This window comes from Neoarius graeffei, chromosome 8 (genome assembly GCF_027579695.1).
Source record: "Neoarius graeffei isolate fNeoGra1 chromosome 8, fNeoGra1.pri, whole genome shotgun sequence".
NCBI lineage: Eukaryota > Metazoa > Chordata > Actinopteri > Siluriformes > Ariidae > Neoarius > Neoarius graeffei.
The window spans coordinates 42,971,546-42,995,772 of NC_083576.1; the positions used below are offsets into that span (position 1 = coordinate 42,971,546).

Here is a 24,227-nt window from a genome sequence, read left to right on the forward strand (position 1 = left end):
ACAGGGAGAAAACCACTGGAAAATGTTTTAAACAAACGCAACAAACACGAAACAAACGCAAGTTGGCAGATGACCATAAAATACTCAATAGTTACGATATAATAATTATATGTATCTCACACAGAATTTTCAGAGATATATCAAGTATATTCGATATATCACACAGCCCTAGTCTGAATCTTCGCTTCATATATATTTTTTATTTTCAACTAGCCAGCCGGGCTGGCTAGTGACAGGAATTACCCACCAAATGACAAATTAAGTCGCCTCAGGCGACCAGACCACCGCGAATTTCGAGCCCTGATGGTGGTGGCGGCATCATGCTGTGAGGATGTTTTTTTCATCTGCAGGGACAGGAAAGCTGCTCAGGACTGAAGGAAAGATGGATGACACTAAATACAGGGTGACCCTGGAGGAAAACCTGTTTGAGTCAGCCAGAGGTTTGAGACTGGGAAGAAGGTTCACATTCCAGCAGGACAATGACCCTAAACATACTGCTAAAGCTACACTGAAGTGGTTTAAAAGGGAAACATTAAAATGTCTTGGAATGGCCTAATCAAAGCCCAGACCTCAATCCAATTGAGAATCTGTGGCATAACTTGAAAATTGCTGTACACCAACGCAACCCAGCTAACTTGGAGTTGGAGCAGTTTTGCCTTCAAGAATGGGCAAAAATCCCAGTGACTAGATGTGCTAAGCTAATAAAGACATACCCCAAGAGATTTGCAGCTGTAATTGCAGCAAAAGGTGGCTCTATAAAGTATTGACATTGTGGGGAGGCTGAATACTCCAGATTTCTGGGGGTTTTTTCAACTTAATTATTCTTTGTGTCACAATAAAACAACTTTCTGTCATGGTCCTACCTGTGGGCTTCTCTCTTCAGGTAACATCTCCACTCAGCATTACCGGCCATGCCCGCTCTCACTTCCTCTTATTAACTTTCAGTGAACTTTCAACATTGGCTGTTGCCGATCACCTGCTTCCCCCCTGTGTGTATTTAAGCTGCAGTTCTCCCAAGCCTCAGTGTCAGATCGTCTGCAACTTCCAGCGTGATAACCTGCTCTGTGTTCCTACTACTCTGACTCCTGACGATATTCTGTTCCGTCTGACTCTGTCTGCTCTCCAGCCCTGGTAACCTGATCTGCCTTCTGTCCTGTCTACTCTGCCTCTTGCCTGCCTCTCCTGTACCTTCGCCTGATCTCCAGCTTACTGAGGGACTACTGCTGGGAGACTGCCTGAAACCCAAGTGCTGTCTGCCTACAGCCACACCTCTCTGACAATGCCTGATCCTGTCTGATCTCAGAAGTTAAGCAGGGTTGGGCCTGGTCAGTACTTGGATGGGAGACCTCAGATGTCACCACCATGCTCCCACCAGCCATCCCTGCTTCTCAGTCCTCCTGCCACTGAACTTCACACACATTCTCCCAACTCCCTTTTCCCCTGTTATTATTAAACTGTGGTTTGAGTGCATTTGATCTCTTCTCCTGTCTGGTCCTTGACAGAACGATCTGACCAAGACATGGAGTCAGCGCCTGAACCCTCTGCCCTAGACTGGCTGCAGCGCACCGAAGGAGATGTCAGTCGGATGTCTGCCGATGTTGCAGCCCTGATCCAGCTTGGTCATCAGCAACAACGACTGGACCAAGCACTCCAGCTGCTCACCGCCCTAGCACCCCCTGCTCCTCCGAGTCAACCATCGCCGCCCCTCATTGCATCAGACCCTGTCATACCCGCCGCTGACTGGCCAGCTCCGGGAGGTGCTCCTGCTGCACTCGATGCCCCGGAACCCAAGGTCAGCAGTCTGGAGCGTTTTGACAGTGACCCCTCCCAAGTCCGTGCTTTCCTGACCAGCTGCCGGTTGCTGTTCAACCTGCAGCCCAGAACCTTCGCGTCGGAGGCAGCGAAGGTGGCCTTCGTCATCACTCGTCTGACTGGCCGTGCCCGCCTGTGGGGGACTGCTGAGTATGAACGCCGGACACCGGTGTGTGCCTCCTTCTCCCTGTTTGCAGCGGAGATGATTAAGGTCTTCGACCTGGGCTCGTCGGCGGTAGAGGCATCCGGAGGACTGATGAGTATTCGCCAAGGCAGACGAACAGTGGCTGACTACTCGATCGATTTCCGGACCTTGGCCCAGCGCAGCAAGTGGAACATGCAGGTGCTGCTGGACGCCTTTCTGCACAGCCTGGCCGACTACATGAAGGATGAATTGGTCTCGTACGAACAACCGTCGACACTCGATGAGGCCATCGCCCTGGCCGTCCGCATTGACTGCTGGGTCCAGACCCGTCGACGAGAGAAGGCCCGCCAGACTCAGTCAGTCATCAGCACACGGAGAAGCCCCAGCTCACCGGACATAGGAGGGGCCCGGCTGAGCTCAATGATCATCCAATCCTCCACCAGCCAGAAACCTATGCTCCAAGTTTGCCTTCGTCTGTCAGATTCCACCCACACCCTGGCCGCCCTGGTTGACTCTGGCGCCGAGGCTAACATCATGGACACCGACCTTGCGTGCCAGTTGGGTCTGCAAAGCCATCGCTTATCCTCTCCCGTTCCAGCCAGGGCGCTGGATGGCCATCTCCTTGGCACCGTCACCTGCCTCACTACCCCTGTCCCGATGACTCTGTCAGGCAACCACCACGAAACCATCCAGTTTCACCTGCTCCGTTCCCCCGGCCAACCTCTCATCCTGGGCTATCCATGGCTCTGCCAGCACAGTCCTCACCTCGACTGGGCCACTGGAGCGATAACAGAATGGGGCAAGGACTGCCACCGGACCTGCTTACGAGCCTCCACTCTAACCCCTCGTACTCCACCTGCCAGCTCTGCCCCCGACCTCACTAATGTCCCAGTGTGTTATCACAGCCTTCGGGAGATATTCAGCAAAGCCAAGGCCACTTCCTTGCCTTCTCACCGGCCCTACGACTGCGCCACTGATCTCCTCCCAGGCACTGCACCACCCAAGGGCCGTCTCTACTCTCTGTCCGCCCCGGAAAGGAAGGCGATGGAGGCCTACATCAGTGACTCTCTGGCTGCCGGCCTCATCCGTCCATCCTCTTCTCCCGCCGGCGCTGGGTTCTTCTTCGTGGGAAAGAAGGATAGATCCCTGCGCCCCTGCATCGATTACAGGGGTCTCAACGACATCACCGTCAAGAACCGATACCCTCTCCCACTGCTTACCTCCGCCTTCGAGCTGCTCCAGGGAGCCACGATCTTCACCAAACTCGATCTCCGGAATGCCTACCACCTGGTTCGGATAAGGGAGGGAGACGAGTGGAAGACCGCATTCAACACCCCCACCGGTCACTATGAATACCGGGTGATGCCGTTTGGCCTTACCAACGCGCCAGTGGTATTCCAGGCTCTGATGAATGATGTCCTGCGAGATATGTTGAACAAGTTCATGTTCGTTTTCCTCGACGACATCCTGATCTTCTCAAAAACCCTGTCCGAACACACCCAGCATGTCCAGCAAGTGCTCCGTCGTCTCCTTGAAAACTCCCTCTTCGTCAAGGCAGAGAAGTGTGAGTTTCACGCCAAGCCTGTGGTGTTCCTGGGGTACATTGTGGCAGAGGGGAGCATCCAGATGGACCCTGCCAAAGTCTCAGCAGTGACTTCATGGCCAGTACCAGAGAGCAGGAAGAAGCTTCAGCAGTTCCTGGGCTTCACTAATTTCTACAGGAAATTCATTCATAATTACAGCACCGTTGTGTCACCCCTCACCGCCTTGACCAGCACCAAACAGCCCTTCACCTGGACTCCGGCTGCCAACGAAGCCTTTGCCACCCTCAAGGCTCGGTTCACCACTGCTCTCGTCCTCCAGATGCCAGATGCGGAGCAGCAATTCATCATTGAGGTGGACGCCTTGGATGTGGGAGTTGGGGCAGTGCTCTCACAGAGGTCAGTGGATGACAACAAACTCCACCCCTGTGCATTCTTCTCCCGCTGGCTATTGCCGGCCGAACGCAATTACGACATAGGCAACCGGGAACTGCTGGCGGTCAAGCTCGCCCTGGAGGAATGGCGTCACTGGCTGGAGGGGTGCGTAGTCCCATTCCTGGTCTGGACAGACCATAAGAATCTGGAATACATCCACACCGCCAAACGACTCAACCCCAGACAGGCCCGCTGGGCTCTCTTTTTCACCAGATTCAATTTCACCCTTTCATACCAGCCCGGATCTCGCAACACCAAGCCTGACGCACTCTCCTGCCAGTTCCAGAAGGATGATGCCTCCTCCAAGGATCCGGCTCCCATCCTACCTGACCCCTGTATCGTTGCTGCTCTGACCTGGGACATCGAAGAACGAGTGCGGGAAGCCCTCCATGACCAACCCAGCCCCAGTGCATGCCCTGCAAGTCGCCTCTTTGTTCCTGAAGACCTGCGATCCCAGGTTATACAATGGGGACACGACTCCCATCTAGCCTGCCACCCTGGTTCCACTCGCACCTACCACCTGCTCGCCCAATGGTTCTGGTGGCCGTCTATGAGCAGGGATGTGCGAGACTTTGTCCGAGCCTGCCCTACCTGTAATCAGACTAAATCCTCCAGCCGGCCTCCTGCCGGTTTGCTCCAGCCTCTGCCCGTGCCTATGCGACCCTGGTCCCACATTTCCCTGGATTTTGTTACGGGTCTGCCCCCTTCTAATGGGATGACTGTCATACTCACCATCATGGACCGTTTTAGCAAGATGGCACACTTTGTTCCCCTCCCAAAACTACCGTCGGCCAAAGAGACCGCCCAGATCGTCCTGCAGCAAGTCTTCCGCATCCATGGGCTGCCCAGGGACATCGTTTCGGACCGGGGGCCGCAATTCACCTCCTCTTTCTGGAAGGAATTCTGTCACCTGCTCAGGGCCATCGCCAGCCTCACCTCCGGATTCCGACCCCAGTCCAACGGCCAGTCTGAGCGGACTAATCAGGAGTTGGAGAAGGCACTTCGGTGCATGGCGTCACGCAACCCTAGGGCCTGGTGTGAGCACCTGCTGTGGGTGGAATACTCTCACAACTCCCTCACCAGCTCAGCCACTGGACTGTCCCCATTCCACTGCGTGTATGGCTACCAACCACCCCTGTTCCCCAGCCAGGAGGGAGAGGTCACCTGCCCGTCTGCCCTCACCTATGCATGCCGATGCCGCCGCACCTGGTCTCAAGCCCGCGCTGCACTCCAAGTCAGTCACCAGCTACTCCATTGGAGCCAACCGGCAGAGGACGCCTGCACCCACCTACCGGGTGGGCCAGAAGGTGTGGTTGTCAGCCAAGGACCTGCCCCTCCAGGTGGAGTCTCGTAAGCTGGCACCTCGGTTCGTCAGACCATTTCCGATCCAGAGGATAATCAGCCAGTCTGCTGTCCGGCTCTGACTGCCCAAGTCTATAAGAGTGCACCCCACCTTCCACGTCTCAAAGATTAAGCCAGTGCACGAGAGCCCGCTGGTCCCAGCTGCACCTTCTCCTCCTCGTCTCATCGATGGTGGCCCGGTCTACTCCGTCCGGCGACTGCTGAAGTCACGGCGCAGGGGCAGGGGCCTCCAATACCTGGTGGATTGGGAGGGCTATGGTCCTGAGGAGAGGATGTGGGTTCCTGCTGGGAGAATTTTAGACCGTACCCTCATCAGCACCTTTCATCGCCTGCATCCGGATCAGCCGGCCAACCGGAGGGGTCAACCAAGGGGTCCTTGTCGGAATGACGATGCGCCAACCGCTACTGTCCCCGAGTCCGATTCTGAACCAGATCCTGAGGCCTTGGACACTGACCGATCAGAGGAGTTCTGACCCTCCACCGGTATTCCCCCTCCTCCCGCCCGTCTTGGTGGATCTGTGGCTAGGGACTTCTGGAGCCGTCCCTTGGGGGGGGGGTTCTGTCATGGTCCTACCTGTGGGCTTCTCTCTTCAGGTAACATCTCCACTCAGCATTACCGGCCACACCCGCTCTTATTTCCTCTTATTAACTTTCAGTGACTGTCATTGGCTGTTGTCGATCACCTGCTTCCCCCCTGTGTGTATTTAAGCTGCAGTTCTCCCAAGCCTCAGTGTCAGATCGTCTGCAACTTCCAGCGTGATAACCTGCTCTGTGTTCCTACTACTCTGACTCCTGACGATATTCTGTTCCGTCTGACTCTGTCTGCTCTCCAGCCCCGGTAACCTGATCTGCCTTCTGTCCTGTCTACTCTGCCTCTTGCCTGCCTCTCCTGTACCTTCGCCTGATCTCCAGCTTGCTGAGGGACTACTGCTGGGAGACTGCCTGAAACCCAAGTGCTGTCTGCCTACAGCCACACCTCTCTGACAACGCCTGATCCTGTCTAATCTCAGAAGTTAAGCAGAGTTGGGCCTGGTCAGTACTTGGATGGGAGACCTCAGATGTCACCACCATGCTCCCACCAGCCATCCTTGCCTCTCAGTCCTCCTGCCACTGAACTTCACACACATTCTCCCAACTCCCTTTTCCCCTGTTATTATTAAACTGTGGTTTGAGTGCATTTGATCTTCTCTCCTGTCTGGTCCTTGACACTTTCACCTTTAAAGTTGTAGGCATGTTGTGTAAATCAAATGGTGCTAACCTCCCCAAAGTCCATTTTAGTTCCAGCTTGTAATGTGACAAAACAGGACAAATACCAAGGGGGATAAATACTTTTGCAAGACACTGTGTGTGTGTGTGTATATAAACTGTTAATACTCTTAAAATTCATGGTAGCATGTGTCTTTTGACAATGCAAACATCAATGTCATAATCCTAAATAAATCTACAGTAAAAAGGAGAACCTTTTAACGTATAAATCTCATTCTGCTCAATGACTGCATACAGTGATAGTGTGATGTTTCCTGTGACATTGATCCTGTTCTTTAACTGTTTGCCTGGAGTCTTTTTTGGTGTCAGTGTTTAAACTAGATCCATTTTTCCTGGTTTTCATCAATAATTTTCCACGATAATTTTATTTTTCTTGTATTTTTCACTTTCCATTCTGCCACATTTCCCTGCCATCCTCGCCACAGGCTTGCTCATCAAGGATAAATTCGGGATAAAATTAGCTCATGTTTAAAATATTTAATCTTCTGTAAAGCTGCTTTGCGACAATGTCTGTTGTTAAAAACGCAATACAAATAAACTTGATTTGACATTTTCATTTTTTTCAAAGAACCCCTTTTTTCTCCATCTAAAGGCAGCATGCAGAGGCCATCCATGTTGGATCTGCCTTAATATCAACAAATCCTTAACTCAGGAATGCAAATCATTTATCATGACAAACATTCAGCTTGTTGAGTCCAGGATATTGAGTCATTCTTCCTCCATTGTTCATAATAGCCTTAATTGTGATAAGTGTATTTTCGTTAGCTCTCTGACAGAGAAGACTGCAGCTTTCGATGTGTGCATCCAAACTCTAGGGAGGGTTAGTGAGAATAAGAGCAGCATAGTTTCTGCAGGGGGAAAAATCTGGATATCTGAGATGCAGTTTGAAATTCTCGAACTCCAGCATTACAGCCCTCACAGCAAGACAAATAGGTGACAACTCGGTGACATAATCAAAGAGCCAATGCTAACGCAAAAGCTCGCCCATGGGAGTATCACTCCTCTCCACTTCATGTGTCAAAAAGGTTTGCTCTCCTCAGTGAAGTACCCACTGGAAAACTCTGGTTATAGGAGACTATCTTACAGCACATGAAATAAGCTGGGCCTTGAGGGGCACCAGCAGCTTGAGTTAGCTTGAGGGGCACCATTAGCTTGAGCCAGGGAGCCAGACATTGCAGATAAGCTTAGGAAAGCATAGGCTTTCAACGTTAGCGCCTACATGAATAACAAACAACATATGCCTTTGTTAGTCTGAGGTTACTAGGAGTAACTTTGCACAGGTGTTTAAAGTCATGAAGGTGATGTCCAATGCTGTAATATGCTCTGGCCCCAACCCAATGTAGCATGACGATGTAGCTTACAGCATGTTATGGTTGCTGAACTGCTGGTTGTCCGGGTGGTGTTCTGAAAATAATGTGGGCTTTATACACTGTCCTGCCAAAAAAAGTTATGCACTCTAATATTTGGTTGGACCACCTTTAACTTTGATTACAGCATGCACTTGCTGTGGCATTGTTTTGATAAACTTATGCAATGTCATAACATTTATTTCAGCCTTCAGAGTTGTATTCATTTTTCACTAAGATCTTGTGTTGAGGATAGGAGAGTTGAACTACTGTGTAAAGTCTTCTCCAGCACATCCCAAAGATTCTCAATGGGGTTAAGGTCGGGACTCTGTGGTGGCCAATTCATGTGTGAAAATGATTCCTCATGCTTCCTCAACCACTCTTTCACAATCTCAGCCCTAATTTTATGCCCATGCCATCGGGGAAAAAATAAAAAAGTCTATTGTTGTGATAACCTGGAAAATCATGGCATTTAGGTCATCAGCTAACTTCATTTTATTGCTCCATAACATTGCTGAGCCTCAACCTGACCAATTGAAGCAACCACAGATCATAACACTGCCTCCAGAGGCTTGTACAGTGGTCACTATGCATGATGGATGCATCACTTCATGTGCTTCCCTTCTCACCCTGATATACCCATTACTCAGGAATAGGGTAAATCTGGACTTATCAAACCACATGACCTTTTTCCATTGCTCAAGAGTCTAATCTTTATGTGACCTAGCAAACTGAAGCCTTTCTCCTGATTAGTCTCACTAATAAGTGGTTTTCTTATAGCCACACAGTTATTTAGTGCCAATCCTGCAAGTTCTCATCACATTGCGAATGTGGAAATGCTCTTAATTTCACGATTAAACATTGTCATGAGTTCTACGTTTTTTTTAACGATTCAATTTCACCAAGCATTTAAGGGATCTCTGATCATGGTCAGTCAGAATCTTTTTCCAACCACATTTTTTTCCATCAAGTTGATGGTTCACCACTATCCTTCCAGGTTTTTATAACGTGGTGGACAGTTCTTAACCCAAATCCAGTCATTTCAGCAATCTCCTTAGTTGTTTTCTTTGCTTTATGCAGGCCAATCATTTGCCCCTTCTGAAACCCAGCAAGATCTTTCCCATGAGCAAGGGATACGTCTTCCGACATGTTTGGTTAAGAAATGAGAAGTGACTCACTGCATAAGTTAGGATTAAAAGAATTGTTGCCAGCTGAAACACATTAATCATTGCAGTAATTATCTAATCAAATGCTCTTATGTATTTGCTTATTAAAATCCAAATGGCAACTCTTTTTTTGGCCAGGCAATGTAGATAACTGGAGTGGTTTTGAGGGCAAGACTGGCTTGGGAAGGTGCTGCTGTCACTTCTCGCAGCATAGCCCATCGTCTCAGAACAGGCCTAGTTATTTTGTGACAATCCAGAGCCAAGACCAAGGAGCAGACAAATAGGCTAAACCAACAGTCTGCTCGGTGCACAGAGTCATTACTCAGCTTCCACTATATTGAGACTGTGTCTGTTTCCCAAGCGATACAAAAAAATAGAAAATACTCACAGATTGTTTAACCTAATTAACATAAAGTTAGATCATAATGAATGTACAGCTCCTGTGGAAGATGGCCCCATATGGACAGTCTAAAGATACACTGAGAAGATGGCTTTGGACAATTCATACAAACAGTTTTGCTATGATAGCTGAGGACAACAATTGCCATCACAACTTTAGAACTGCAGTTGTCATAAACAGTCTTGCACTCAAGTCTCCATCAGTGAACAGTTGATACCTTCAACAAAATAGACTTCCTATTAAAACGATAATAAATTTCCTGGTTACACAATTGCTCTTTTGACTACTTAGGACAAACTTATGGGCTGTTTTACAATATGGGTATACTTTTTGGGTCGATAGTAGTCCAAAAATCAAACCTCAGATTTCTGTGTTTCTTTGCTGCCAAAAATGACCTTTTAAGGTGGAAACTAACTGCGCAGAATTTCAAAGCAACAGGTCAAATACTGGGCATGTTACTTGTGGTGAGAAGACAGCACATAGTGTATTTCTAAAATTGACCCACTTTCTTATAGTCCAGAAGAATAAGGTACACAAAGTGAAAAACTGTTGTGATTTTAAGTACAAATTTTCAAGTACTGTGCAGCAGTGTTTGTATATGGTGGTAACTGTAATAACAACTGAATTGGTGACAATCCTTGTGGTTTCACACACATTTCAACCACATGTGAAGCTCTGCTGCTAATGTGTCTTGCACTTGTTTAAGTACACTGTTTTGTACTGTGCAATGACAGAGTATTCTCAGCCCTGTCAATAACTTTTGGAGTAGGGGGCTGTGGCAGCGGGGGCATGGTCAAGTGCCAGTTTGTGAATGGAGGGCGAGGCCAGGGAAGGTGAGTGGCAAAGTGATCACACCTGTGTCTTCTTAATGGTGTGTGTGTGTGTGTGTGTGTGTGTGTCTTGCAATGACAGCTGAGGGTTTATATGGTGAGAGAAAGCAGAGAAGGACAGCATCCCTGCACACCATTTTGTGTGTGCGTGTCTGTGTACGCGTGTATGTGAGATCAGAGCTTTATGCTGAAAAATGTAAATAATACAAGTGCCTGACAATTAACCTGCCTGTCACAGTGCTTCAGTGTTCCACCCAATTGTAGGGACTTTTACACTAGTGCCAGAACCAGAGACTCTGAAGTCGCCCACCGACATGGAGTCCTCCCTGTTTAAAGACCTCATCCATGCATTTGCTGCCACCAAAGAGAGCCAGGCACCAGGTGCTGGTTGCACTGTGCAAGGAGCAGGAGCAGCACTTCAAAGTGCTGCTGCAGTCTCAGCAAGAGGATTGCCAGGCATTCCAGACCCTGCTCGCATTGGCAGGTACCCCAACCGCAGTGTCAGTGGGCTTCTTGATGTCACACTGATGAAGATGGGGGCCCGTGATGACCCAGAGGCCTTCCTCACTCTCTTCAAACAAGCGGTAGAGGCATGGGGGTGGCCAATTGAGCAGCGAGCGGCATGCCTACTGCCACTCCTGACCAGGGAAGCACAGCTCACCAGGCAACAACTGCTGTGGACAGCAGGCTGAAGTATCTGGCCCTGAAGCGAGCCATACTGCAGTGTGTCGGCCGCACCCCCAAACAACATCATCAGTGCTTCCCCGCACTGACTCTGGAGGAGGTCGGCCGGCCATTCGTGTTCGGCCAGCAGCTCCGGGACGCCTGCCGGTGGTGGCTGAGGACAGAAGATTGTGATGCCGATGGGTTCATCGATACAGTGACACTGGAACAGTTCATCACTCAGCTGTCAAGAACAGTAGAGTGGGTCCAGTGCCACTGCCCAACGTTGCTGGATCACCCCATCGCGCTGGCAGAGGACAGTCTGGCTGCAGTTCCAGTGGCAGGCGGTTCTCCTGCATCTTCTCTCTCACACTTTATTTCTCTCTTCCTCCCACCCCCTCCCTGTCGCCAAGCTCATGGTCCCCCCTTCCACTCCCCTCTTTCCCTTGTGTGTCTGTGTGTCCTGCCCCTGCAGGTGAGTGATCCCCATGCCACCAGTGCAGAGGTGTGGGCCAGTGTGCTGGTGCTGCGGGGAGCCTGGGCACTTCCAGGACCAGTGCCACACGAGGGAGGTGGGAGCAGTGGTCCAGATCCCTGACATACCAGAGACCACCCCGATCAAGCTGGAGTATACTGCATATCGGTGAGTAGCCAAGGGGATACGTACCATGCGTTAGTGGATTCAGGCTGTAATGAGACCTCTATTCACCAAAGCTTGGTGCAAGGTGAGGCACTGGGTACAGCACATTTGGTACCCACTCGTACCCACTGGTGGCTGTCCAGATCCAATTTCAGGGGAAAATGCATAATGTGGAGGTGGTGGTTAGTCTGTGCCTCACCCACCCACTAATCCTGGGAACAGGTTAAAGTATTTAACCCTCTGGGGTCGAGAGCTTCGCCAGCAAAGCTCAGCAGGTTTAGAATGAGTAAGTCATGTATTTAGATAAATATCTTCAAGAGTTTTTCATCATACAAGCAGGAAAAACATATTGACATAAACTTTATACTTTCATATGTGCCCACTGCCAAATAATATTTCATTTTTTAAATTATCTAAATTAGATGAAACATAAAACTTGTCACCTTACTCAGTCACACCAGAGTCAGAGTGCTGAGAGCCCATTTACACATTCATAAAATACTATTCACATGGTAATGGCATGATAATCACTTTCACTCTTTCGGTTTCCATTGGTTTCTCTTTCGCAGTGGGAATGCCCACCGTAAACAGGATAAAAGCTGTCTGACATAGTTCAGGCTATTTGGAGGTAAAACTTGTTGTGAGATGGCACACGGATTTATGCGCTTCGGATGATTCAGGACAGCGATGCAATTCATGATTCAGGACAGCAATTCAGTTCAATCTTGAGAACTGCGATGCGGTGCCCTTTTTTTTGTTTTGTTGTTTTTACTTTGACTCAATTCAGCCAAAGATCAGCTTAAGTGTAAATATTTCCTCTATTTATTATGAGCAGATCGGTTGATATGTGTGCGCTGTCGTGCATACACAGGGAAAGTATTTTCCTCAAAAATTGTTAATTTTGCTCAATTTTGAGTTTAGAGAGTAAAATTTGGAGTTGGAGTGGGATCAAAATTAGAGTAATTGTGTAACACAGTTGGTTGTGGCTCTGAACTGAGTAAAATAGTACAAGAGTTAATTTTAAGACACACTGAATAGAGTCAAATATCAAAATAAAGTCAAATACCAGATAAATGAAGTTGTTGTAAAAAACAGTTTTAGACCTGTGTTGGAATGTGTGAAAAAACATTACCTTACCCACTGTAACTTGACCTGATGGGATTAAGAAATGGCAGTGGGAAGGGTTGTCCCTCTTCTCATTGGAATGGAAATTTTTCACCCTTCTCATTGAATACCCCTCCCACTGCCAACCCCTTATCCCAAAACAACAGGACATAAATTTTTTGATGGCCAGTTAATCGTCCAAATCAATGGAGCAGATTTAAGTTTTTCTGCTTGATACATTCCTAAGACTGAACAGAATCACCTCAAGTGACCAAAACGGTTCAACACAATGGGTAAGGTCATGTTTTTTCACACATTCCAACACAGTTCTAAAACTGCTTTTTACAACATCTTCATTTATCTGGTATTTTTAAAAAAGTACAAATCATGACATACATACTACATGGATATTATTGAAGCTGAACTTGTGTTGAATACAAAAAAGTCATATGACTTTGAAAATATGGGGGTAGGTCAAAAAGTTCGAAGACAAATTGAAAAAAATCTTCATTTACAGTATGAATATAACAAAGCTATTTTTCTACATATCCTCCATTTAAGTCTAAATACTTCTGCAAGAGATCTTTCTGTTGGAGAATTCCTTCTTTGTATTCCTTTTTTTAAATTCTTTTGAATTCCTTTTGAAACTAACATCTGTCTTAGAACTTTTTGACTTACCCTCATACTGCTTAGATGTGTTGAAATTGACCACAAATCAGAGCATACTAAAATCATTAGAGCGCCAGAAAATACTCTCAGTAGAAAAAAAATCTACTATTTTAAGCAAAAACAATTTATTTTCATCTTTTACATTTTCAAAATGACAAAAAAGGAAAAGGGCCTGAAGCAAAAGTTTAGGCACCCTGCATGGTTAGTACCTAGTAACACCCCCTTTGGCAAGTATCACAGCTTGTAAACACTTTTTGTAGCCAGCAAATAATCTTTCAGTTCTTACCTGGGGAATTTTCACACATTCGTCCTTGCAAAAGGCTTCCAGTTCTACAAGTTTCTTGGGCTGTCTTGCATACACTGCTCTTTTGAGATCTATCCATAGATTTTCAATGATGTTTAGGTCAGGGGACTGTGAGGGCCATGGTAAAACCTTCAGCTTGTGCCTATTAAGGTATTCCATTGGAGATTTTGAGGTGTGTTTTGGATCATCGTCTTATTGTAGAACCCATCCTCTTTTTAACTTCAACTTTTTTACAGATGGTGTGATGTTTGCTTCCAGAATTTGCTGGTATTTATTCAAATCCATGCTTCCCTCGACCAATGAAATGTGCCCTGTGCCACTGGCTGCAACACAACCCCAAAGCATGATCGATCCACACCCATGCTTCAGAGTTGGAGAGGTGTTCTTTTCCTGGAATTTGGCACCCTTTTTTCTCCAAACATACCTTTGCACATTGTGGCCAAAAAGTTCTATTTTGATTTCATCAGTCCACAGGACTGGTTTCCAAAATGCATCAGGCTTATTTAGATGTTCGTTTGCAAACTTCAGACGCTGAATTTTGTGGCAAGGACGCAGGAACGGTTTTCTTCTGATGACTCTTCCATGAAGGTCATACTTGTTCAGGTGTCACTGCATAGTAGAACAGTGCACCACCACTCCAGGGTCTGCTAAATCTTTCTGAAGGTCTTTTGCAGTCAAATAGGGGGTTTTTTTATTTGCCTTTATAGCAATCCAATGAGCAGTTCTTTCAGAAAGTTTTCTTCATCTTCAGACCTCACCTTGATCTCCACTGTTTCTATTAACTGCCATTTCTTAACAACATTACAATCTGAGGAAACAGCTACCTGAAAACACTTTGCTACATTCTTGTAGCCTTCTCCTGCTTTGTGAGCATCAATTATTTTATTATTCTGAATGCAAGGGAGTTGCTTAGAGGAGCGCTTGGCTGTTGATTTTAGGGACAAGTTTGAGGAGTCAGAGAATTTATATAGCTTTGAAATCTGCATCATCTGGCCTTTCCTAATGAAGAATTTGAACAAGCCACAGCTCAAAAAGCTAATTAAGGTCTGGAACCTTGGTAAAAGTTACCTGAGAACTCAAATGTATTGGGGTGCCCAAACTTTCACATGGTGTTCCTTTTCTTTTTTCACTCTCCAATTGTACAAAAAAAAAATACACAAATATTGCAGAAAACACTGAAAAGAACTGTGTCATCTTTACCTTTATGCCTTTTGGTGATCAGTTCATCTTCTGCTCACTTAACTATTCACAGTAACAGACATTTTCAGTAAGGGTGGCCAAATTTTTGCATGCCACTGTATTTATTGAGGAAAATGATCCAATATTACATATCTGTGAGTGGCAAAAGTACGTGAACCTTTGCTTTCAGTATCTGGTGTGACCCCCTTGTGCAGCAATAACTTAAACTAAACGTTTCTGGTAACTGTTGATCAGTCCTACACACCGGCTTGGAGGAATTTTAGCCCGTTCCTCCGTACAGAACAGCTTCAACTCTGGGATGTTGGTGGGTTTCCTCACATGAACTGCTTGCTTCAAGTCCTTCCACAACATTTCAACTGGCTTAAGGTCAGGACTTTGACTTGGCCATTCCAAAGCACTAACTTTATTCTTCTTTAACCATTCTTTGGTAGAACGACTTGTGTGCTTAGGGTCGTTGTCTTGCTGCATGACCCACCTTCTCTTGAGATTCAGTTCATGGACAGATGTCCTGACATTTTCCTTTAGAATTCACTGGTATAATTCAGAATTCATTGTTCCATCAATGATGGCAAGCCGTCCTGGCCCAGATGCAGCAAAATAGGCCCAAACCATGATACTACCATCATCATGTTTCACAGATGGGATAAGGTTCTTATGCTGGAATGCAGTGCTTTCCTTTCTCCAAATATAATGCTTCTCATTTAAACCAAAAAGTTCGATTTTGGTCTCATCTGTCCACAAAACATTTTCCCAATAGCCTTCTGGCTTGTTCACATGATCTTTAGCAAACTGCCGACGTTTTGTACACAATCTGTCTGACTGTGGATTGGTGGAGTCCAAACTCTTTAGAGATGGTTTTGTAACCTTTTCCAGCCTGGTGAGCATCAACAACGCTTTTTCTGAGGTCCTCAGAAATCTCCTTTGTTCATGCCATAATACACTTCTACAAACATGTGTTATGAAGCTCAGACTTTGATAGATCCCTGTTCTTGAAATAAAATGGGGTGCCCACTCACACCTGATTGTCATCCCATTGATTGAAAACATCTGACTCTAATTTCACCTTCAAATTAACTGCTCATCCTAGAGGTTCACATACTTTTGCCACTCACAGATATGTAAAATTGGATCATTTTCCTCAATAAATAAATGACCAAGTATAATATTTTTGTCTCATTTGTTTAACTGGATTCTCTTTATCTACTTTTAGGACTTGTGTGAAAATCTGATGATGTTTTAGGTCATATTTATGCAGAAATATAGAAAATTCTAAAGGGTTCACAAACTTTCAAGCACCACTGTACAGTGAGGAGGATGGTAAAAAAGGCAAAAAAAAGAATCCCCAAGGATCACTGTTGGTGAATTACAAAAAAAAAGGTAAAATCTTAGGGTTTCCAAGTCTCCAAGACCACCATCAGACCCCACCTCAGGATTCGACATTAATGTTTCATTCACTTGTCCAGTTGGACAAGCAGCAAGATTTTTCACTTGTCTTGACCATGTATTAACTTGCTCTGACCATAACCTTTTATTACTATGTATTTACTAGTTCAGTGAAAGGAAAGTGGTCAACAAAGTTTTTCAAAATGCAGGTGTAGTTATTATGATAATAATTATTTTTTAAAAATAAAACTCAAAGTTTAACTGCAACAGTAAACAAAACTATCCAATGCCCCATTAGGGTGCATGTTTTGTTATAACCCATTACTTCAAAATATGCTATTTTAAGCGTTAGACTCACACAAATTCAAAGCTTCTGGAAGAAATAAAGTTAAATCTTGATTAATCCAGTAAAATTTGAAGTACAAGTTAATTTAAATAAATTAAAACAAAAGAAAGCATGTTGGGTATGATAAAGGTAACAAAATCATGTTGAGAATGAAAACAAACCATAAATGAATTTGGCACTGTCGTAAAATTCCTGCCAAATATTTTATGACATTTGTGATCATTAATGTGTAACATAAAAAAGAAAAATGCAATGAATGTCTGGATTAAATGAAGATTCATCACAGATATTTGGGTCTGTCTCAGAAACTGGGTACTATGGGGGTACCCCACTCAATATACTCACAGTCAATAAACTATATGGTTTTGAATGGTGATGTTGGTTTTAATTTGAAATAAAATGATGAAAGAAATAATACAGATAAAACTAAATCTTTGATGTGAATACTCTATTCAGAATTTGCCAAAAATTCTGCAGATTTGTGGAAAAATGGTGGCTTGATCTGGGGCATGATAAATGGTTGACTACATCGCATTCCCTTAAAAAGGTTGTAGTCCACTGAAAAGTCTACAGTTATCACTAATTGTATTTTAAGTTGTAACTTTATACACCTAAGGATTGGTGCGCTCACAGAATAATCATAACCGTAATAAAACATCATGCAAAATATTTGATCACCGTTATAACTCCATTTTCCACATACCCAAAACCAATACAATCGTGTGTTTTGATCTAAACGGAAAGCCTCAGGGTCAAGGTCACTACCTCACCAAAAGTAGTAACTTAAAATCACTACGCCATATAAACATTTAGTTATAAATCTACGATTTTGTTTTTTAAAACGAAAGCTGAAAGTAGGTATAAGAATGTGTTTCTTACAGAATATGTTACGATGGTAGCTGGTCTTGTATGAATTTCTGAGCTATAAAATGAGTTGTGGGCTATTTTTTACCGTAGCGTGTTATTTGTGTGTGGGGAAGGACACACATTAACAATTTGCATAGAATGGAATTTTCCACTCCGACAGTTAGAAGTTGATCGTGCTTCCATTTGCGGCCTTTCTGTTATGCGGGTGATCTGTTCGGACGCTATCACTGAAAAGGTGAGTTTTGACAGTTTTATTTTTAGTCTTGCAGTATAAGGCAATGATCGAATGTTTCTTTTTCATCTTACTTTCATATTTCGTAGTGTTTGCGTATTTTTGGCCAATATTTTGCAACCATGGTCAATTTAGATCGAACTTTTGATAGAATCTACGGCCAGTTATTTTGCCACGATGATGGATTTGAACATTTGGTCATAATGGGCCACATTATCAGCTTAGTTCTAGGCATTTCATATTGATTAACTTTATTTGACAATAATATTTGATGACCATCGGGCCTAGCTGTGAAGAATTGATATTATTTATGAGGAATTAGAGAATTTAAAAATTTTCACACTTTTGTAATAGGGAAACAGCCACATGTAATCGTTTATTACGATAGTGAGCTTTTAAACCATAAAATGAGAACAAGAATTATTTTATTACAACAAGGTGGCTGACCGTTTCATTTCCTTTCAGAAGTGATAATAATAACGGACAGAGCTGAGAAAAGTTGATGTGATTTGCGAGAAATAACAGAATTAATGATTTTATCTCACGTTCGTAACGAAGTGGTCAGCTGTCTGAGATCGTGCTTCCTTATCACAAGAGTGAACTTGTAACCATAAAGAGTGAATGAGAATAATTATTTTGAAATGTCACTAACTGTTTCAGTTCCTCACAGAAATGATAATCACACAGTTAGCTGAGAAGAATTGATTAATTGTGAGCAACTGTGAAATTAGGGCGGCACGGTGGTGTAGTGGTTAGCGCTGTCGCCTCACAGCAAGAAGGTCCTGGGTTCGAGCCCCGGGGCCGGCGAGGGCCTTTCTGTGTGGAGTTTGCATGTTCTCCGCGTGTCCGCGTGGGTTTCCTCCGGGTGCTCCGGTTTCCCCCACAGTCCAAAGACATGCAGGTTAGGTTAACTGGTGACTCTAAATTGACCGTAGGTGTGAGTGTGAATGGTTGTCTGTGTCTATGTGTCAGCCCTGTGATGACCTGGCGACTTGTCCAGGGTGTACCCCACCTTTCGCCCGTAGTCAGCTGGGATAGGCTCCAGCTTGCCTGCGACCCTGTAGAAGGATAAAGCGGCTACAGATAATGAGATGAGATGAGAACTGTGAAATTAACGATTTTATTTTACGTTCGTAACATGGAAGTGGTCGGCTGTCTGTGCCTCCTTGTATTTAAAGCCCCTCTTTCACAGATTATAGGCAAAATTGATTGAAATTTCATATCAAAGAAAAATCACATATTTATTCTCTGTCTCAGTAGTTCTTTATATGAAATTGATCAGGATGAGAAAATAGATCGTTTTGACGGTATGCCTTACTGAAAGGGTCATTTTTAACAGTATCACTGATGCTGCTTATATTTCACTGTCATTTTGGAAACAGTCCTATTTCGCCATATCTCATCTCATTATCTCTAGCCACTTTATCCTGTTCTACCGGGTCGCAGGCAAGCTGGAGCCTATCCCAGCTGACTACGGGCGAAAGGCGGGGTACACCCTGGACAAGTCACCAGGTCATCACAGGGCTGATACATAGACACAGACAACCATTCACACTCACATTCACACCTACGGTCAATTTAGAGTCACCAGTTAACCTAACCTGCATGTCTTTGGACTGTAGGGGAAACCGGAGCACCCGGAGGAAACCCACGCGGACACGGGGAGAACATGCAAACTCCACACAGAAAGGCCCTCGTCGGCCACGGGGCTCGAACCCGGACCTTCTTGCTGTGAGGCGACAGCGCTAACCACTACACCACCGTGCCACCTATTTCGCCATATCAAATACCCAAAATATCATATTATTCATATTTAAGTGAATAATCAATTCAGTCATCATAACTTGGCATTTTTAACCCAAATAATCAAAAAGAGGAAATTTATTCAATATTTTCACTAATCTGTGAAGGAGGGGCTTTAATTCTTCATGCTGTAGTTTATATGTAAATCAATTTTACAAAAACATTTGAATTGTAATCAAAATATAATTTAACTTTAAGTTGTGAAAATGATTACATTTTAATGCAGTGTGTAAATCTGCAACTTGTACAGATGTGGTAAGTAATTATATCTTCACTGTAAAAAGAAACTAGTAAAGAAAAAATGTGCTTCCATATTACGTTAGTGATGAAAAAACAAATAATTGAATAAACCAATGGGATATTGTGTGATAGTTTCAAACTTTTGTCTGTGTATTACTATTATGCTAATTGATAATTTAGTACAAAATAAGGGGTGTATCTACATGACATCCTGCAGGCACAACAAAGTTTAATAAAATGTATGATAACTGATGAATATTCGAAACTAAGGAGTAAAATTTAAAAATAATAACAAATGTTTTTGTTTTTCTGCCCAATAATTGCATTTAAAGAAACAGATATATGTACAGAAAAAGATAATCCTTGGTTATTAAAGAGGGTTTTTAAATGCATACATGTTTCCATGTTACGCGAGTGAACTTCAGAACATCATTAAAATTTTCCACAGTGGAGGCCAGATAAAGCAAGATACTATCTTTATTCTTATTAAACATGACAAAAGAAACATTGAGTGTTAGGTAAATGCAAAAAAAATAGTAAAATTAGAAAATTTATTTTTTGACCATAATGTCCCAAATGAGAGACCAGTTTCGGAGACGGACCCATTTATTTTATTGAGGTATTTGATCACCATTTCTCCGATTTCGATGAATACAAACTCAAATAACCTACAATTAAATATTATGACATGATTATTTTTTGACACGCACCTGCTTTACCCGGTTTCCCCAGAATTTTGTAAACAATAACACAGCTAGATCAAGGTTTACTGATGTAACTCTTGAATAATTACTATAAAAATTGTGATTTTCAACAAATATTCAATTTGTCTTGTTGGGCAGGCAGATGCGTATATGACTTGTCCGGACCAAATATTTGGTTGCCCCAGACAGTCAGACTACCATTAAATGTCAAGCCCTGCACTTCCATGCCAACACATTATTTGGAAAGTAGTATGCCAGAACAAAGCCTTTTCTGCCAGTTAACCACAAAAGTAAACAACTGAAGTTCATGAAACACTCCTACAACTTTGAATGGAACTGTGTTCTATGGTCTGATGTTACAAAAATGGACCTTTTTGTCAATAAACACTCAAGATGGGTCTGTGTTAAAAAGAAGGATGGCTATAATGAAAGAATCCAATCCCAACTGTAAAATATGGTGGAAGTTCTGTGATGTTTTGGGGCTGTTTTTCCTCCAAAGGCCCTGGAAACCTTGTTAGGGTACTGTACATGGCATCATGGACTCCATGAAATACCAGGATATTTTAAATGAAAATCTGGCTGCCTCTTACAGGAAACTAAAACTGGGCTGTCATTGAATCATCCAGCAGGACAATGAACCAACGCATATGTCCAAATCAATACAAAACAGTTAACTGACCACAGGTCAGTCCCCTGACCTGAACCATATTTGAAAACGTGGGGTGAGCTGAAGAGGATGGTGCAAAAGAGAAGGCCTAGGACCCTGGATGTTCTGGAGAGATTCTATAAAGAGTTATAAATGCAGGGGTGCCAATAATAGTGGCACGAGTTTCTGTAGAAAACAATTATTTCTTGATGAGAGATTTGATTTTCTCAGAGTACATTTGTGGATTTTTTTTCTAACCCTTTTTACTAATCTTTACAAGGGGTGTCAATAATCACGGAGGGCACTGCATAATGGTAAAATGCATGTAATATCTCATTTTCAGACAATGTTTTTACATACAACAATGTCTGTTGTTAAAAGCAAATAAACTAAATAAATAAACTATACAAATAAACTTTTGACATCTGTGTGCAAAAAAAAGTCAAGATTTAAACATCGGAAGTATCAGTTTTTGTGCATCAACTACAAGGACACAGTTTAGGTGTAAATCGTGTTGCTCAAATTCTAAACATTTTGTGCAATTTAACCTTCATGAGCAAATGTGTAATGAACTAACATCCCTCATGTGTCACATATCACTACATTAATTACATCAATTCACATATCAAAAATTAAGACTCTCAACCATGCTTACATCATGCACACCAAATTCTGTATGCATGTCATAAGTTATCTAGTTTTGCATGTATGATTACTTTAGATGTGTGTGGTAAAGGTCATGAGATTTTGAACATTAGAAGTATCAGTTTTTGTGTCTGGAAGACAGTGGCATATAGGCAGAACACAGTTTTGGAATATAAGTCATAACTTATAATTCATATGCAATTCATATGAGTTGTGCTGTTACCTGAATAGTGGAAATGTAAAGCCTGAAACATATTGGGGCAGTTTGTAAACCTTCATCCCTGATAATCACTAACACCACAATTAAGCAAGGTAACAAAATATGATGTCTGCTTCTCTTAACTCTCTTGGGTCTAAGCCATCTTTTCCTATTTTTTCTCTGCCTGGTATCTTTGGGAAATGGAAAATGTGTTTGAGATCAGAGCAGCCACAACACACATGCCCAGTCAGAAACACAGCTTCTGTTTAGTCGACAGACTCATCAAGGGAGAAATAATAGCCACGCAAACATAGTATTCTAACATGAAAAAAATGGATAAATAATCATAGAAGACATTCAATAACTGCATTATTTTCTGTCACATACGACAGCATCAACCTCCAAAATTCCAGTTGGTGCTCAATTATTCCTCAGCGTGCCTACCACTATTAGTGAGCCCCTTGGCTAGGCGCCATTAGTGAGCCCCACTGGTAGTGCTTCTAGCCAGCCCGGTGGCTTGCACCAATAGGTAGCCCTGACTTATTGCAAGGAAATAGCATCAACCGTGCATCTGTAAACTGTATGTTTAAAAGAGTTCATTTTTAATTTGCAGGTGAATTAGACTGGTGAATTAGCAACACTGCTGCTAACATGCTATAAACAACATCGTCATGTTGGGCAATGTCATGATGTAAGCATATCTAGACTAACCCATGTGCTTCTCATTCACTGACTGGTTGAAATCCTGTCATCAAATGAATGAAACCACCTGAAAAATATGTTGAAAGGTACCCAAATTCATCCTGTCCCCATGGCTACACTGTTCAACATATCAAAAATCCCTTCACAATATAAAATCAACAGACCTATGACTTCATGTATGCCAAATTTGATATGAATCTGATGAACCATCTAGGAGAAGTATAGCCAAGATGGGTGAAAAAGCCACTTTTTCAGTTGCCAAATGGTGGCAATTGTGTCACTCTGGGCATGTGGATGTCATCATAACCAATAACCTGTGAAGTCTGAGCTGTATCAAGCAATGCATGGAAAACTTATGAGGCACTTCCTGCTTGCCTGGCGAAACATTTTAAATTCATGTTGCCTTTCAGCGCCTTGCAAGATATCAAAAATCCCTTGCAATTTAATATCAACAACATCTTGACATCATGTTGACCAAATCTGACTTAAATCTGAGGAACTGCCTTGGAAGAGTATTTCAAAATGTAACACGTGTCAAAACACACAAAATCCAAACTAACTCACTTCCTGTTGGGTACTGCTAAAGCAACATATATTACAAATGTGTTCGTCTTATGGCGTATTCACACCTACGTTGTTTGGTCCGGACCAAACGACCAAACGAACCAAATTTCCCTTGGTCCGGACCTTTTGGGTTGGTCTGAATACAAACCACCGAACTCTGGTCCGGACCAAACAAGCGGACCGAGACCGAGCTGCAAGGTCGGACTCGGTCCGGACCAAAGGAACCCTGGTGCGGATCTTTTGGAGGTGTGAAAGCAGACCGGACCTAATCCGACAGTTTTGCTTTTTTGTACCTCGGGAGCTTCCGTCGTTTGTCGAGCATTATGGGAAACAGAGTCTTGACACTCCACCGCAAAGCGCAAACACTGTTTCGGTTGTCAAGGGAACCTTACAACAGTCGTTCAGTCATTCAGACCAGTGGTAGGCTAGACTACAGAGTACAAAAAATGAGTAGGGGGCAAACGTGGGCCGAGGAAGAAACGCGTACCCTTGTGGATATATGGGCAGATGTCCACATATCTGAGCTTTTGGAGAGAACACACAAAAATGCCGACGTGTTTGCTGTATTCAGTGAGAAAATGAAGGAGAAGGGGTTCACGCGCTCCCCAGAACAATGTCGGTTAAAAGTGAAGAAACTCCATCAGACCTACATTAAAATCAGGGACATTCTTTCAAAAAGTGGCAGTACTAGCGACGCAAAAAAGAAATTCATCTATTGCGTGAAGAGCCAGAACTGTCACAACATGATGTGCGCTCATCAGCGCTATCCTCCGTAGCCGCCTTGCCCTTTGTCGTCGTCGTTGATAAATTACTTGTACAACAGCATAGTAATCGCACAATTGTGAAAACAGTAAAAACTGGAAAAAACATATAGCTTTGATGACATTAAAAAGAATAACAGCACGGAAAGCCTCCATGACTACTTTTGAACTTAACGCTTTGTGCACGTGTCGTCTTTGACCAATAGCTGAACGACCTCAGGGCGTGTGGCTTTGTTGACAGATTTTGGTCCG

General features: G+C 43.9%; 1 protein-coding gene across 1 annotated transcript in view; it reads right to left on the reverse strand.

Moving 5' to 3' along the window:
* LOC132890110 (spermatogenesis-associated protein 13-like) overlaps positions 1–24,227 on the reverse strand; it is a 399,897-nt gene that overhangs the window by 374,710 nt on the left and 960 nt on the right. The window lies entirely within an intron of this gene.